General features: G+C 37.0%; 1 pseudogene across 1 annotated transcript; it reads right to left on the reverse strand.

The window, feature by feature from the left end:
* Positions 1-1926: 1926 nt before the first annotated feature.
* LOC149109189 (uncharacterized) lies at positions 1927-9481 on the reverse strand (annotated as a pseudogene). The gene is made up of 2 exons (XR_016208477.1): positions 9054-9481; positions 1927-5731 (listed from the first exon to the last, which is right to left on the reverse strand). The product of XR_016208477.1 is annotated as an uncharacterized LOC149109189 (transcript).
* Between the last annotated feature and the right edge of the window lie 8360 nt (positions 9482-17841).

The following is a 17841-nucleotide window of genomic DNA, read 5'->3' on the forward strand; positions in this document are numbered from 1 at the left end:
AATAAAAAGAGAAGAGTGAAAAACAGGAAAATAAACATCTGTTGGTCAAATGTGATGCATAGGTGCCGATGTCCAAATATGGTTGCTTATTGACACCCTTTAGGTGGCTGAATTCGTTCTCTGGTAAAATCATTTTTAATAAATAATTATTATTACACACTTGAAAAAGATTTCAAGAGAGTTCAACAACAAAGATCAAGATGAACACTCCTTTTATTAGGAACATTGAAATACTGACCACCATAACGTAGCACATAAAAGCTAAGAGGAGACATTTTAGCCAACAGTCTCCTATACATGCAGGTTATCAATTTTTTGCTGAGTTATAAGTAACATACTCTTTACAGCAGCAGGACACACATGTAGTAGAAGTACAGCAAGGTAACCATTTTAAGAATTGAATGAGAATTCAACAGGTATAAGCTGAAAAAGTTAGGATAGCTTATACTTGAAATAAACATTGCAAGATTTGTATTTAATTAATATAGACAGATTAACACATTCTATTTTTGTGTTTCTTTATGATGGGGTCTAGTAGTTTCATTTAATTACAGTCCTAATATGAAGGACTGATGTTACTCTACATGTACATGTACATGTTCATGCATATGGATATTATATGGCGCTGCTAATTTTAAGTTGAAGTTGTATTTCTCTATTCCACTGCAAAGCTATAGGTTCATTTCTGAGTTCAGTTTTGACGCATGTAGTGACTTCAGGTGGATTTTACTTGTTGACATTCTTGACTTTAATCAACGTACAAGGATGAAGTTCCAAAGTGTTTCCAACTGTGTAATTATAAGTGCAGTTTGGAGAGCCATTTTATATGCTTGTAACCATGTCTTTTGCAAAGAATGAGTTTCAACAGCTCAAGTGGCAGCTAACACAAGCGTTGAAAGCAACTCTCTTTGTAAGCAGGAGTATTTTACATCCACCTGTAATTCTCAGATTAATTCCATGAAGTCTTAAGGATGACAAGTTTGTGTTGTTAAAGCCAGTTTCTATGAAGTCTTTTGAAATTATTTTTTGCAGCTGGTAAACATGTATACCACCAGTAATGGTGTTGTTAATATTAACATCTGCTTACTGTCACTTGCATATTATACCATATTTGTTATTGCAGTGTTCATCTGGGTTATATGCATCTGCACAATAGTACAACTTGCTTCACCTGCAATACACAATAAAGATAATAGTCACATATTTTAAAAGGGTATGAAAATGAATGCAGAAAAATGATACATGTATATCTTTAATTTGCTGCCCTTTCCCCTTTCCCCTCCCCCCCCCCCACCCCCCCTCCCCAACCCCCAATAAAAATAAGCTACTTACCTAAATGTGGTGTCCAAGTGATATTTCTTGCTTTTCTGGAAAGGGTTTAAGAAAGGAAAAGCCAGTTATAAATGGTATGCTTTCCTCAAGAAATATTGGACCTAAATAATCTCTTTGACCTGAAAAATTTATTCTTATGTACAGAATCTGCAAATTCTGGTAGAGTTACATGACAAAATTTTGAATCTCTATGAGGACTAGGAATCTGAGAACATGAAAAGCACAGGAAATCCAAACCATTCTTTGTTTCTGCCAATAAATGTTGTGACTGTTTTCTATATGTGATTCAAATAGTTGCTTGTTACATTTAGATATTTATTTGGTATGTAAAGTTTTATATTTAGCTAAATTAAATATAATTATAATGATCTCATATGATACACATGGTGAATTTTTTTTACCAAATATTCAGACATCTTTCATTGAAATATAAATAGGCTTATGATCACTGTAGTAAGACTCCAGGGTACCTGCTGATTGTACACATTGTGGTACATTTGTATAAACATGATCTATCTGTGTACGGTAGTCAGTAGTATACTGGTTAATCAACTGAGTGTATCCTTTGTCTGTTGTAAGATATTTTGTTAGAGCTTTTTGTTCTGTGTTTGCCTGCATTAGATCAATATTGAAATCCCCAAGCAGTACAGTTGGAATTGTAGGTTCTATTAATACCGAGTTGTGAAGATGTGTAAGAGCATCAATTAACTGTGAAATTGTAACTTTAGTTTTTCGGGCGGTAGATACCAATGACATGAATATTTGGAATTGGTTGGCTTAAAACTGTAACAGTAATTTCCAATTTATTAAAGTTACATCTGTATGGAATTTTAGTACAATTCAAATCATTCTTAATGTACACAGCAGTTCCATAGCAAGTTCTTATGTTAGACTGACTAAAGTGTTTTCTGTAAAGAGTAAATTCACGAAGCTGATATGTATCATCTCTATCTGACAAGCAAAGTTTTGATTCCACAAAAATGTTGACATCAGCTTTTTGAATGTTGTAATCACTTCGCACATCATCTATGTGGAGGTGGAGAGATCTAACATTCTGAAACAAGATTGTTTTTGTTTGGGGTAAATTGTCAGTCTTTGACACTGCTAAAGGCACAAGGCTTGCTTGTGTTCTTAGTCTGCTCATTTCACTTTTAACCTTCTCAGTAACCTTTATTTTGTTTTCATTCAAATTAAGAATATGCAGTGAAGAGCTGTTTCGTACATGGCTCAAGCCAACATAATGCATGTGCTCTCTTGTGGACGCTGGAAAATCAACAACTGCCTCATTTAATGTGTTGCCTTGACAACGGTGAATAGTCTTGGCAGCAGCAGGTCTAAGCAGAAATTGGCGCCGGAGAATTTGACTCGAAATTGTCTTGTTACCTCCAATACTGGTGTCCAATTTCTATCTATAGTTGCATTGTGCAAATGTGCATTTTCTCTGCACTGGTTTCTGCCTATGTCAGGATGTGGAAAAGAGACCCAGATAATACTTCGTCCGGTGAATTTTCAACTCTGTAGTCTATGTTTTCTACGACACACTTTGCACCATTGGTGAGTCCATCAGTCACATCAATATTAGTTGTCAAGTCATATTTCGCTGCAGTTGATACCGACACTAGCGAATATAAACCCATTGTCTTTGTTGGATCATCTGGGATTTTGTTTTTCATTTGTTTCTTGAGGTCATCAGAAATGTCCCCAACTACATGTATAATGTCCACAGCCTTAATCTGAGCTTTATCAGCTTTGGAGAGGGTATACAGAGCATTGTTGTGAGCATCTACTGATGCATTTGTAGTAAATAAATGTGCCATGTTCATAGGATAATTATCTTGTTCAGGCCATACATTCAGAAGTTGTTGTTTCAAAATGGATATATCATCTTCAGAGTGATTTCCCTCTCTCAAGCGATTGAGTAGCTGAGCAAATTCTTTGTCATCTTTTTGTCTCATTATTTCTGTCAATTCAAAGAGGGTGAAGTACTCTGTCCAAATGTTAGTTGCAAATTCATCATAGCCAGATTGGGAATTTTCAAAGATCCACTTATCAAAAACTGGCTTAAGCTGGAAAAGATCTCCAACAGTTACCAAGCTTATTCCACCAAACGGTTCATTAGTTCCCATAATTTATTGCAACCTTAAGTTCAAAAAGTTGAACATACCACTTCCAACCATAGAAATCTCATCGATAAATATCACCCTAAGTTTCTTTAGCTTTGTTCTAATAGTATTCAGTCTGTCACTGTCCAGTGCACAATACTCAAATCCTCTATTGGCAGGTATCTTAAAAGCAGCATGTAGTGTATTGCCTTTTATACTGAATGCTGCTTTACCAGTAGGGGCAGTCTTGACAACTTTCACATCATCTGGATTTTCCCCAGCGATGCTATTTAGAAATCTGATCAGAGCTTCATACAATGCATTTGTAACAGTACTTTTGCCAACTCCAGCACCTACACTTAAGAATAATCTTAGAGGATCATCTTTTGTTTTAATTGAATGTAAGACGTGATAAAAAAAACTGTCTTTGTTTTTCATTCAAAGAGTGGACAAGTCTTCGATAATCGTTATCAGACATGCGCTTTACAACAAGTTCTTCCTGATCATTACTTCTGGGGAAAATTCCAATATCATCAAGCAAATCATACTGGCTATGCTGCTTGTTTTTGCCGGGGTCAAAGTAACCAAATAGTTCACTAGGCTTGTCTTTAACAGTACAGTCCTGCTGATTGATATGCTCTGCATTTGGAGCGACATTGTCAAAGTTGTCACATTCAGCATTATTCATATCCTCCATTGCTTTATCTAGTATTTCTGAATGGTATTCATACTGATGCCTATTACTGATAACTTCATCCTTAACCTGCTCAAATCTCTCTTGGTAAGTTTGACAGTCTTTGATCAAATCTATGCTTTCCTTCTGCCATGGTATATAAAGCATCAGTTGCTCTCTGTAATGTTTTTCTGGTTCCTTATCTTTATGGTACCTGACATATCGGATAATTTTAGCCTTCTTTTGTTTTACTAGTTTCATGCCCCCTTTCAGTTTGTATTCATTTAGTTTACATTGTGGGTCAGTAACATTAGTGTCAATTGGGTCATCATCAGTGTTTTCCTCAAAATTACTCTCTGGAAGAAAGTCACCAGAAGGTGTGAGTGATGACTCACTAGAATTTGTGTCATCTTGTGTGTCCTTAACACACTCAAACCAAACAACAAAGTCAGCAAGGCAAAATTTTCTAATTGTTTTGGTCTCCATTGATACCACTTTATTATGTTATCAGATTCTCTGTCATGTGAACTATCAGGTAACTCTTTCAGCTTTTCCAGTTTCTTTATTAAGAATGTTCTTTCATCTGGAGGTGAGGTACTTATGAACTGAACATCATGAGATGAACATCTTAGAGGTACTTGTAATACAAGATAAACTGCTTCTTGAGCACTGATTTCAACCGCATTGAGAAATTTGTTTCTGGTATGTCTAACTCTATTTGCAATGTCTTTATTACCTGCCTTTGCGTCTTGGATGCTTTTTCTAGAAGTCTGCTCATACCTCGCTGGCCTTTTGTAATGTAAGACAGTATGTCTGTAGCACATGCATAAGGATCTAACACATATTGTATGTCCATGTTTGCTTGCCAGGCTTGGAGTAAGTGAGTATTGTCATTGTTGATCCTTATTTCTGATAGTGATCTTTCAAGAAATAATGTGTCACGCTTTATTGTGTTCCTGATAGCTAAGAGATAACTTTCTTCAGTTAATCCTAACTTTTTCAGGAAATCTTCAAAGCTTATATTTTCACCATATTTCATGCTGTCAAGAACCTGTTTAATTTTATCGGAATTTTCTTTTATAAGTTTACTCTCCTTCTCATCATGATAGGACTCCTCAAGTGGTTTCAGTATAATTGTCCTGGGCATTGGTGGCAATGGAAAGTTAAATTGACATACGTTATTCCCTGATCTCTTGCAAGTTTTGGCATGTCTGTGCATTTGCAAATTGACAAGATTTTCCATTTCACTTGAACTGTTTGGCTTGTGGCAGATTATAAATTTATCAACAAATGCAACAACCTCTTCATTGGAATCTTTTTCATACTGTGGTGCATCCTTTATCCAAAACAGTCCATGAATATGTGGGCTTCCTCTTTGCTGAAATTCTACTCTGTAAAAATAATCAGCTATTTCTCCTATAGGTGCAAGACTGCTCTTTAAAACATCACGAATAAACAACTGTACCATGTGGTCAAAGTTCCTAGCACAGGTCACAGGATCTTTTTAAATAAGATCTGATTTTTGCTCCCAAGTCATTTGTTGGATTTCATCATCAATGTACTCTTTTTTTCTCAACAATTCTACCTAAGGTTTTGAGAAGATGAGTCCACCTTGTTTCAGCAGCTGAAAAAGAGCAAAACCATGTTGGGTTGCCAAGTTGACGAATCATTGCAAACAGGTCTTTTTTGCACTTTTCAAAATAAGGTGGTGACCCTCGAACACTTTTTAAAACTCTGAAACCTTCACCTAGGTGTACAAGCTTATTGAGAAAATCTTCAGATTTCAAGTCTCCAGCAGTGAAACATTTCCCTTTCGTCTTACACTTTCTGAGTGAAATACAAGCACTATCTTGAATTTGCTTGATTTGCAGCTTTTTCAGCTTATAAAAGATATTAGGGAGAGACAAGGCAGCTCTCCTATCCTGACTTCTTAATTCCCACTTTGCAATTGTACTGTATGACACAGGGACCTTTCTTTCATTGTTGTCAGGCCTTCGTTTTCCACAAAATATTGAAGGAAATGAAAGGTATTCTGAGTCCTTGTCCAAGAATATCCCTAATGGTTTGTTTCTTTCACCTGGTGCAAAACTAGTAATTTTGTCTGCACTTTCTACTAAGTTGGATTCTTGCAGTAATGTATCTGTAACTCCTGAAGGACGTTCCTCAACTTCACATGAGTCATCATTATTATCAACTATTTTGTCCTGACTATCAACTCCAGTGTTAGCAATGCTGTTATTACTTACATCTTCCATTTTTTCCTTTGAAAGGGCTTCATCAATAGGATTTAGGACACTAGGGTTTTCCACAAATTCTTGCCAATCCTCATTGTTAGTAGAATTAATGTCATTTAGCCATGTATTTTGAACTTCTATACCTTCTCCTTTGAACAAGTCACTTGTGTCTACAAGATATTTGGCTGCATCTAATACTTTCTTAGGTCTAACATTCTGAAAGTGATAATGATGCTTATAACTGAGACGCCTTTCAAGTTTTATAGGAATAGTTTGTGATTCACTCAGTGGCCTTGGGAGACAATGTACTGCAGAAATGACATCACTTGGGACATTTACAATGTTTCCATGAATGGACAACTGACCACCTCACGGATTTGCATAAAAGGTATACGTGGTGATATTAGTCACTCTTCTACAGATGTCAAATTTAATATATCAGGCTTGTCAAGAAAACCCATTTTACTGGCTTTAGAACAGCTGGGCAACTTGCCTTTCTTCAGATTTGAATCACAAGTTATGCAAATCCATTCAGTGTCATTAACACTTTGAAAATCAGTAATACAGGACTTAACCACATCTTGTGAGCATTACTTGTATTTATTTGCATCACATTTCACTACAGAGGACTTGTACCACAACTGATCACAACAAGTGCATACATATTCTGGGCCATGTGCAATGTTTTTGTGAAACAAATTTATCAAGGAAATTGCATTAGTATCTTTGTTTTTTTGTGCTTGCAACCTGTCACTGCCAAATGTTACTTGTGATACATTTGGGAGATCATGAAAAAGTGTTTCACTAACTCCATTAGCTGTATGGAAACCTGACACTGTTTTGAGCTTTTCTTTGGAATTTCTATTGATTTGTTTAATGTATTCTGGGTTATTGGCTTTCTTTTTTTTTGAAAGACTGTTTATTTGTTTTGCTTACAAGCTCTGGCTTATCTGCTTTTCGTTTTTGAACGGATTCCTTATTAATTTCTCTGACATGCTCTGGGTTGTTTAGTTTTCGTTTTCTAACCGACTGCTTGTTAATTTCCCTTATATGCTCCGGGTTAGCTGCTTTTCGTTTTCGAAAGGACTTTCGCTTAGTTTCCCTCACATGTTCCAGGTTCAATTTCCGTTTTTGGGTACCTTGGTTTTGTTTGTCTTTATTTGTTTCACTATTACTGTATCTCCTTTGCATCTCACTTGTGGAAACATAATGAATTTCATCTCCATGCCCCATGTAAATTCTTAGGCTGTCAGCTGTCACATTTATTGGTTCAACAACAGTAACAGGAGAAAAGACTGGATTTGACTCAGTAATATGAATTGATAAGTTAAGGCAGTTAGCAACTGCTTGAATTATGATTGCATCAGCCCATGTTCCCTGATTTGACATTCTTTGTAAATAATCTTGCCAAGAATGCTCAGTGTTACTCTCTATAAATTGTTCAGGGTTATACACTAAATACTGAACACCAACACTGCGCACATAAAAATGATTATTAGGATTGCCATAAAGTTGATGCGATACAGCTCTAAAAAAGCAATCACCACCTCCTCCAACCTCAACTGCAGTTCTACCTACGTGAGACAATCTTGTTTCTAATTGAGATGCAGAATTTCTAAGTGATGAACTACACAAGGGATTACAAGTCTGTTCTAGATCTGAAGGCCCTGGATTTAATTCAGCATCTCCACTATGTGATATGATTCTGCTAGATAAATGATAAGTTTTAACATGGAGCTGCCTTATTGTTTTGTAAATATTGTTTTCAGTATAAATACAAAACGAAGGTGACTTTTTATGCTTCACTGTCCTCAGTCGAAAAACAAAAAATGAAGCTTACATCTAATAAAACACTTCTTTAGGAAAACAGTAAATTTTGATCTTGTGCATTGGTCAAAGAAATGATTACGAGTATATCCGCACAACATAACCTTAAACATAGATGATGGAAGCACATACACCGGCACATGAGACTACCACTGCTCTTGAATTTCGTGGCTGAATTTTGTTATTGTCGAGTACATTTGAAAATTGACGATCACCACTGCATTGAAAATTAAACTTACTTGACGTCTGGAGTAGAATTCCATTTTGAAGTTTAGGTTTTGTAATACATGTGTCGATATACTGCTCGAGTACCGTAACAGATTCGCTCTCCTCCTTGGTATTTCATGTCTCAGCGATTTCTCGTCTGATAGGTCACAGTTCAGCATTTGGTATTTGGCATTTGTTATTTGGTATAGATTATTTGGCATTTGTACAGCATTTGCTTGATAAGTTTTGACAGTTCTCTCTCAATCTCGCTTTCTACAATTGTGGTATTTAAGTCCCAGCGAGAGGGGAACTCGACGTAAGCTCCTTCGAAGCTACACGTCTCCTGGCCTTGCGAATTACCCCGGCCAGTCGAGGGTTTCGATTATGCTTTTGTCCCCGAATATACTAGAGACTTGTTATCAGCATTTTTAGTACAAGCTACATCCATAGCACCGATAATAAAAATCGCCAACAGACAGAAATCAACACGGTAAAAACAACACCCAACAATAACACGAAATGGCGGACCACAGCTCGTTAGAGTTTAGGAAACCATGTGCTTTGTCATGTGACTATTTTCGGAATCGAACAGTTTCTGAACGAAAGAATCCGATATTTACTAGTACTCAAAAGTGCTCTCATAGGCATAGTCTTTGAAGAAAAAACAAGGAGGCTTACCTTAGCTTCCAGATGACACGGCATTCCCGTCATTTCATTCCTCCTCCGGGTGGCAAAATATTTTTAAGCTTAAACGATTCCGTCAATTCGTCCGCGGACCACGGTCGATAGACATCGTAGCTTTTAAGATTTCGATGCAAGTATCGTCGCTTTTAGGATTTCGATGTATATATCTCGCAGCTAGTGTTCCTTAGCGTAATAACTCCCCTTTTTTCAACCCACGGGGGAATCCCTGTTTACAGATCGAACGAAAAATCATCTTCGACCTCCGTGCCGCGTTACGCCATCTTGTTGGACAAAAATTTACGCCTCTCTAGTACCCCCATAAAAGAAGCCAAACATTTGCCAAGAAGTGTTTGGGACAAAAACAATACTTACAGGGGGAGGTAAAAGAAAAAAAGGTTTAATCCAACTTTAATGAATAAATTAATCAGAATCGAGTGAGTGAGTGAGTGCCATTCGACTAATTCGACTGCCTTCTAAGCTCATGGAATGACTTACGTCATCCATGAGCAAAAAGAGAGCAGAAGAAATGGCAAAGTTAAGTAGGGAGGAGGATTATCCTTGGACTGAGTTGTGCGAAGATCTAACCAAGCTTAAAAAGCTACGTGTTCCAGAACTAAACAAGTACTCAAACCACCACGGGCTGAAGCAGCATTTGAAAAGCAGCAAGAGTGAGAAAGTAAAGGCAATTGTAAGACATTCATGCTTGCAGCAGAAGAGTCCTCTCAGAGCTGGCCAACCAACACTGAGAAATGCTACGACATTGACACAAAATGACAACAGGGCAAGTGCTGACAGCAGTGAAACGGATGAAAGTGACAATGATGAGTATGACAGTGATGCCATTGACTCTGGGGGAGAAGATGACTCAAGTGACGTGATTCTTGCATTCATCAATTCAGATGAGGAAGATGCCAATGAGAGGCCAAATGCCACACGCTCAGGGCGAGCCACAACTAGGAGATCCGAAATTGACTTCTCTTTCTTTTGATTTGTTTTTTAAACAACAGCTCTCTGTCGTATAGAGATTGTAAATATTGTCTTCATAGTGAGCACAATAACGTGAAGTAGGGGGATAATAGAGAAATATTAAAAAAGTTGAACTCTAAATATTGTTTGTTCAATTTTTTTTTTTGGGGGGGGGGAGGGGTCATCCCAAAATATGACCGCTATAAGGAGGGGCCATGTGAAAAAATTGGTAAGCTGAGGGGGGGGTCATGCGATTTTTAAATGGTGCTTCCTAAATCCCACCAGCCCCCCCTCCCTCATAAAAAATGAACGGTCCCTTATAAGACAATTCGTAAAAACATAATAATTCATGCAAGTAGATACATGCAACCTGGAGATTGTTCTTGACTACTTTGCACTGATGCATAGTTTTTGATTAAGTCGCATGACTTGAACTGTATTATTTTCTCGTGGGTTTTGGCTGGCGGGATATACATACATGGCAAGTTCTCCCTAACATGTACTATTACCTCGAAAACGTTGAATTTGAAATTCATTGTATTTATGAAAGGTGCAGTAAATAGTTAGCTTTGAAAAAGGTGGATAATCTTAATTCCAAAGAGAAAATTTCAAATGTCCAGATTTCTTGAGAGCTAGAAAAACTACGCCATTCGGGGGCTTTCCACTGACTCAACCAAAAATTGCGAAACTTTTTAGAAAGGAACAAACGATACAGAAATTTCCGGATGAGTTTCCGGAAAACCCAAGTATTGTTGGATTTCTGGAATACAAACCATTCACCTGAGAATTTTGGAAATGTTGGGAGCTAAATTCGAATGGAACGGAAATTCTGGACAAAAAAGAAAAAGTCAAAAATGTTAGTTTCACTCACGAGGCCGTTTTCTATTAGGAAATTCCAGAAAATTCACGTTGTTCCATTCGCCGCTAGAAATTGTTCGAAATTCAAACTGGAATTTTCAGGCCAATGGAAAGCGCCATTTGATCATCGGTATGGCAACATACGAACGACTACATTCCATGTAATGCTCATTATGACCTGTAATTAACAGATTTTCTACAGAATTATTTTCGTCTAGCGATCTTGAACCAGCGTCAGGAAGTACTTACTTCACTTGGAACATGTTTTAGGATCACAGTTGGTATCGTACCTAGTTGTTTCTACGACTTAGGGTTGCTCGCAAAAAAAAAGCTGACTCACCCTTCGGTACCATTTGGCACTCTACTTCACTGCTTGTCAAGTAATTTTAAGGCTAACCATCCATGTTGATTAAAGAATTATATAGCAAAGTACTAAATCTCGTGTGGTTAATGTTAATTACGGAAATCGCGAGAATAGGTAACAATAAGGCAACTAACTCCACGGGAAAATATTAGATAAGTAGTATCGTACTGCATGTAAAACCCATTTTTAACTTAACTGTTCATTGCTAGTCTCAATAAATTATAATAGGAGAACTTGGAGTGAAAATCATTTTCCGTTTTAGTCGCGATGAGAATGTGTTCTGGAGTTTGAATCGTGCAAAGAGGGTACGGTCGTTATTAGGATATTGGCCGTGCTGAGTTGACCTTGGAAAAGAAAGCGCTTTAAACATGATTTCCAGTCCATACTGTGCACTCTCGAGAGTTTGTTTGCGTTTTTTTGTTGTTGTTTGTTTTGTTTTGTTTCAAGTAAGACATCACAAAATGTAATCATTTCGTAACTACTTACATGAGGTAAATTCAAAGTTTCAAAACAATGTAACCGCCATCATGGATGCGAAGCGGTCAAAGCTTTATGCTTCGTATTTTCTCATATCACTTAATGAAACAACTTCGCAGCTGCAAAAATCAATGAAGCTGTTGGAAAAAACGAATTTGAAAGGCCTCGAAGATAAGGTATGTGGTTCGTTACAAATAGCATCGATTCGCATTCCATTGAGTGAGCTGTTATAATGTTGATAAACATTAGGGTGCTGAGTCCCCACAGTATGGACTGGAAATCATCTTTAACATGTTTAAAGTGGGATTAAGCCTTAAAATTATTAGCCTCTTAAACTTAGCAGTATATTGAGCACAGTTAAGTTATATTTAGTATTTAATTCATTGCAAGTTAAGTCATACTTTTAGTTTTAAAAAAATACGACTTCGAAAAAATTTTTAGGAAGAAAATGAAAGAAAATAGAGTAACATAACGTTTCCACGATTTTATGTCATCATAGTCAAATGAATAAATTAAAAATAACGGCAAGGCATATTGATAGAAATTAGGATGTTAGGAAACAAGTAATTAGTAAATTAAGGTGGGATAAAATTAAAGCATTCAGGTACAATTTTTAGCGCGAAAGGAATCCCCTTGCTCGTTCAGTTTCGATCTTCTGCTATTAATTCCTAAAGCATTTCAAAGATCAAACATTCGAGTTTGCCACATAATTTCTTTAAGACTTTAACGTTTAGTTTAGTTTAGTTTAGTTTAGTTTACTTTTAGTTTAGTGTTGTAATAAAGTAATAAAGGAACTGTACTATTTTATGTGTGTTTGAAGGGGAACTCCTGCGTGCCGTAGGGGTATGAGCGGAGCCCCATATCTTAGAACATCTGATAACTCAAGTTGTCACGTAACTGTCCGTACATATTGCAAGTATTTGCAAATCATCTTTTTATCATCTCCGTAATATCAGCAATATAAGGAAGTACCTGTCATCGACCACCACTGAAATACTTGTTCATGCGTTTGTTTCTTCAAAATTGGATAACTGTAATTCTCTACTCTATGGCTTACCAAACTGTCTTTTAAAAAAGTTACAGCACGTCCAGAATGCCGCTGCTCGTCTCATCACCCTCTCTAGAAAACACGAACACATCACACCTATTTTGTTTAATCTCCACTGGCTTCCTGTTAACTATCGTATCATCTTTAAAATTCTACTCATCTCGTACAAGGCCCTAAACGATCTGGCACCTTCATACGTTCGTGATCTTCTCACTCCTTACACTCCGTCTCGTCAGCTACGTTCATCTTCTAAAGAACTTCTTTCCATTCCGCACTTCAATTTGAAAACATATGGCGCAAGATCTTTCTCTGTAGCAGCTCCTACACTCTGGAACACTCTTCCGTCTGACATCAAGAACAGCTCCTCAGTGTCCCTTTTTAAACATAAACTAAAAACGTTCCTTTTTAAGAAAGCATTTTTATAACTTTTCAGCGACATTTTTTTATTTTTACTTTATTTGTCTTAAGTGTTTTTAATATTTCTAACTGTAAAGCGCTTTTGAACTTTTAGGATATTGGCGCTATATAAATATTTTATTATTATTATTATTATTATTATTACGCATGTGCGTCCGTACACCAAGCCCCATGCATTGAGCACCATTACCATAGGCACACCATTACCATAGACCCGCCTAGATTAGCTTATCTACCCGCGGGCATGTTATAATTGTACTTTTATTTTAAAACACAATAAAATGTATGTTCATCTTTGATATTGGACACCCATGTTATGGTTAATTGACGGCTGTCAAAACAAAGTATGCGCTGACCAGTATCACGTGACCATATCGCGGGTTCACTTCTGGAGCTCATAGAGTTCTAGAGTTCTAGATCGCTTTCTCAAGCCAGGTTATTTCTCTGAAGGACAAGAGGGGAGGACGTGCAAAGGCAAAATCTCGGCGAAAATTAACCCCTGGCGCAATGTTGACTTTTTTCCCGACATGATCGTAGCACAATCGTCTCCTGCAAAGTCCCTGATATAAAGTGTGCGTAATTTTTACAATCTTGGAAAAATTAAGTATGCTAGCTTATTGGTTATAGTTTGTTTAAAGTTGACTATTAAAAACAGTAACACCACACGCTGAACAATTGTATGCTCTCAATTCATCTTTCTTTCTTTCTTTCTTTCTTTCTTTCTTTCTTTCTTTCTTTCTTTTTTTTTTTTTTTTTTTTTTTTTTTTTTGAGTTTCTGATCCAAGAAAATCCTTCATGGTTAAATATTGCAATCAGGAGCTCCGCTTTTTAGGCCTGGCTAAATCTATACATTATGCGTCTTTCATATATATTGTTTAAAAAGAGCCACAACTATATGCCTTGCCCTGAAAGCTGGCAACATGAACTGAATCCTACGCTGCCTTGTGATTGGCTACCCGAACGAGCAAGATGGGGCTATCTTACTAACTCGGTAATAACCGCCTTGTCCAGTAAGGAAATGGCTTTCCTAACGCCACATAAAAAACACTTTTATTGACCAAGCATGGTTATGAACATCGTGTACTCTCGGTCCATAAAATGCGCATAAAATGATCTCAGCCAAAATCCGGTAGTAAAAATCGTTTTGGTTGGATTTTTAGCGAAGTAATCAGCGCGAATTTAAAAAGGTCTACTTGTGACTACCACCAAACTTATTCCTGTTAACACAAAGAGATCTGGCGATCACGTTTATGTACAAAAAACAAAACAAAAAACAAAACAGCTGCCATTGTGACAGGTAGGTAGCCAAGGATACCGGGGTTTGAGAAGCCAATAAGAGTTTACCAAAAGCCAAATCAGAGTAACAACAGCTTCGAAACTGAGTTAAAACATAAGAAAAATATATATCAGGATATAAGGAAGATAAAAATGTGAAATAAAATCCCCGTAAAATCTGCATTCAAACTAAAAGAGAGATGTAAGCTTAAAAACACCTAAGCCCCTCCAAGGCCTGATTAAGGCAAATTAAATATGTCAAGTACTTGATGTCGCCAATGTCGCCTTCTAATTATTGTGATATACTACGACTTTGTTAAGATGTTCCATTTCGGCTTCTTCTCTCACAAATGCAAATATTTTTGTTTTAAGAAAAAAAAAAATGGAAGTTATGAGCAGATTAATGTTACCCACAGAGAACACTGGAATCAACATCAGTGATGATTTGACATGAAGTTTTGTTAGGAAAACAACTTTATGGTCGATGTTGCTTTTAAGAATATAACTTATTAGCCTTAATGAGTTTCAATTGACAGTACAGTGCGAGGTCAATATCATCTTCAAAGTGCCGCAGGGGTAAATACAGTGTATACAGCTGTACCTCATATCACCTGCATGTCTTGGTCAATTCTTAGGCGAGTCTGTGTTTGTCGCTCCATCGAAACGACTTGACTTGGACCTCGGGAAAAACCATAAAAGGCAAGTGACTTTGTCTTACCTTTTTCACTGCAGTTCAAAACCTTGGTCGCCACTATTTTTAGGCCTGTTCCGATTGTGCTCGGCGACTTTTGAGCAACTTTGGCGTTTGAAGTAACCTCGAGCAAGTTCTGCCTTTCTTAGCAACTTTTGAGCAAAATATAGGTTTAGAGCACGTATGAAGCACGAAAAAAAATCAAAGATTTCTTAGTAAAACTTCCATTTATGCCAATTTCTTGAATGCTTGCCAACCTAGGCCTTATGAAGTTTGGACACATAACCTATCAATTGACAACGTTTCGCCGGCCTATTGCGATCCTTATTTAATGTTGTAACGGATAATCGGCTAAAACTACGTATAAAGAAGGACTCTCTAGTTTGTTTCATTACTTGTTATCACACCTCTTTAATTACAGCTAAGTTTCAGGTTATTTCAGTCTAAACCGATATTAGCAATTATTTTGAAGAGCGAAAAATAATGCTCTTAAATCAGTAACGTTTAATTGAGGTAGTAACTTTTGAATTAAATTAAGTAGCAACTGTTTGGATCTAATTTTTGGCAATGTTTTTAAGCAACGTTTTGGCATTCCAGTGAGCAACTTTCTAGCATTTTACAAGCACAATCCGGACAGGCCTAACTGTTTCCACTACTACGCGAAAACGCTCCTTGCAATAGACTTCCCTCAATCAAACAGCGATACCATTTACGGTCTACCAATGAAAGTGAAGCGGCTCTGCATTCATGGCGAAAATGTCGGTGATAGCGAACTCTTCAGTAAGTTTCCGCACAACTATTTTCGCACAACTATTTTCCCCACACAATCATGCTCACACATTAGCTCATAACGTTCTCTAAAGTCCAACAATGCTGCAGAAGAAATGGGACGTGTTCACAGCCTTCTTCACTAACGATTTTTGGGTTCAACACGACTTCTCTCTCGATCTGCAAGGGTTTGGAAATAAACCTAGTATCGTGGCAAATGTCGTTTGAATACGCCTTCTGCCGGCCAACTACAACTGCAAATTGATTTCATGAAGCAAAAATAAATTACTAACTTACTCTTTTTCTTAAAGAATATTTTATGAGAATATCGAGGCTGAAATTTGTGATTTTTTTTTTAAAATGTGAACTACCAAATTTAAAAGAATATTTTAAGAATAAACCCGAGGCCGAGATTGTTGAAAGTTTGTAAATACAATACAATTTTATCCTTTTACCTAAGCCGCATAGAATTCTTCATGCATTTCTATAAAAGGCAGAACTTGCAAAAAAACAACAAAACTAGAACTAGTCTTATGTTCGATACTAGATTCATTCCTGCAAGAAGTTATGCGCTATAATCTGAGTACATTCACCGCAATATTTTCAGCCTAAAATCGGCAGAAAAATAAGAAAATTCCGGGCTTGGACAGGAAAAACATTTTTATAGAAAAAAAATAGTGTACATTTATATTCGAACTGTTCAATGTTTGTGTTCGTTCCAATGATAGTAGTTTAAATTTCACCAAATTAGTCGGAGAAATTAAGTTACAGTCTCTGTACAGGCGGTGTTGGACACGACTCGCGAAGCATGCCGGGAGAAATTTTCCCTGGAGCTCATTTTCATCTGATCACTGAACGGCAAACATCTCCCCGCGCTGATGGTGATGTGGAAACATGACTTACAGGAGGTTCGTTCGCATCCGATGTAGAAAGAAATCTGGAATGACATCAATGTGAAATGTTCCGCACGCCAAGTAATAGTTGTAAATGACTTCTGCTCGATTTACAAAGCCACCATTCTCAGTGCTAAACAGATGATTTTAGGAATCGAAGCTTCGCGGTTCGTCGAATCTCTACGGTTGAAAGATAAATTATTTCCGTTTCTGATCTCTTCGAATTCGATCTTAACTTGCCGGAATTGAACCTACCTTCGGCACTTACCTTCTTAGAAATCTCGACTCGTGTGTGAAGTGTATCAGTGTATCACTGGCCAACAACATGGTTGTTGACAGATGTTATGTTTTCGTTCGACGATAAGAGAGCTGAGAAGTAAAACCTAAGAAAAAAAAGGGTTGGATAATTCGAAATCAAAGCAATGTTTTGTCCTTGAAAACTTGTGTAAAGCTTGATTAATCGAGTTTCCGCTGTATTTCCCTATTAACCAAAAGGAATCACAAACAACTTGCTAATGAGCTATGGCTCTTTCAAAATAGCAAAAATAATTTGCAATACATGGAATTAAAAAACTAGAAGCTTAATGGGAGAAGTAGGGTATATTTTGCTCAATGTGAGTGGTAAAAAATAATTGTATTCGTCCCCTGTGCCAGGTCACACTTCCAGCAAATTCTTGTTCAACTTACAAATCCAAGATTAAATATGTACTGTGTGAATCTATTTTGTAGACAATGGGATAACACGATTTTGGTCTTGTTCAACTTCCTTGAATGCGTTTAAAGTAAAAGGTCTGCAAATGACTTTGCCTCAGACATTGCCACTGGACATATCAATGTTCAAACTGATGAGAGTTTGAGATTTCTCTTCGCCTAGTGCTTAGGTGTTGGATGAAACTTGTATCTACCCCAAGTGTCCATTCCTGAGTGGGTTCTCCGTACATGTGAGGCCGTGTAAAAGGGAAATCAGGCTCAATGGAAAGAAGGCTTGGTTGAGTTACATGAAATGACTGCTTTGGACAAATAAT

Source organism: Orbicella faveolata, unplaced genomic scaffold (assembly GCF_042242905.1).
Source record: "Orbicella faveolata isolate gen_17 unplaced genomic scaffold, um_ofav_v1 contig_25, whole genome shotgun sequence".
Classification (NCBI taxonomy): domain Eukaryota; kingdom Metazoa; phylum Cnidaria; class Anthozoa; order Scleractinia; family Merulinidae; genus Orbicella; species Orbicella faveolata.